Here is a 215-nt window from a genome sequence, read left to right as displayed (position 1 = left end):
AATTAACACACACATTGTTTATGTGATAATTAACACACCCATTTTTCATGTTGATGTGAAAATCAACACACTATTATTGTGAAAATTAACACACACACATTGTTAATGTGATAATTAACACACACACATTGTTTATGTGAAAATTAACACACATTTTTCATGTTTATGTGAAAATTAACACACATTGTTTATGTGAAAATTAACACACACATTAT

This window comes from Nerophis ophidion, linkage group LG21 (genome assembly GCF_033978795.1).
Source record: "Nerophis ophidion isolate RoL-2023_Sa linkage group LG21, RoL_Noph_v1.0, whole genome shotgun sequence".
NCBI classification, from domain to species: Eukaryota; Metazoa; Chordata; class Actinopteri; order Syngnathiformes; family Syngnathidae; genus Nerophis; species Nerophis ophidion.
The sequence above is the reverse complement of the archived record's forward strand: the minus strand, read 5'-3'. Positions refer to the sequence as shown.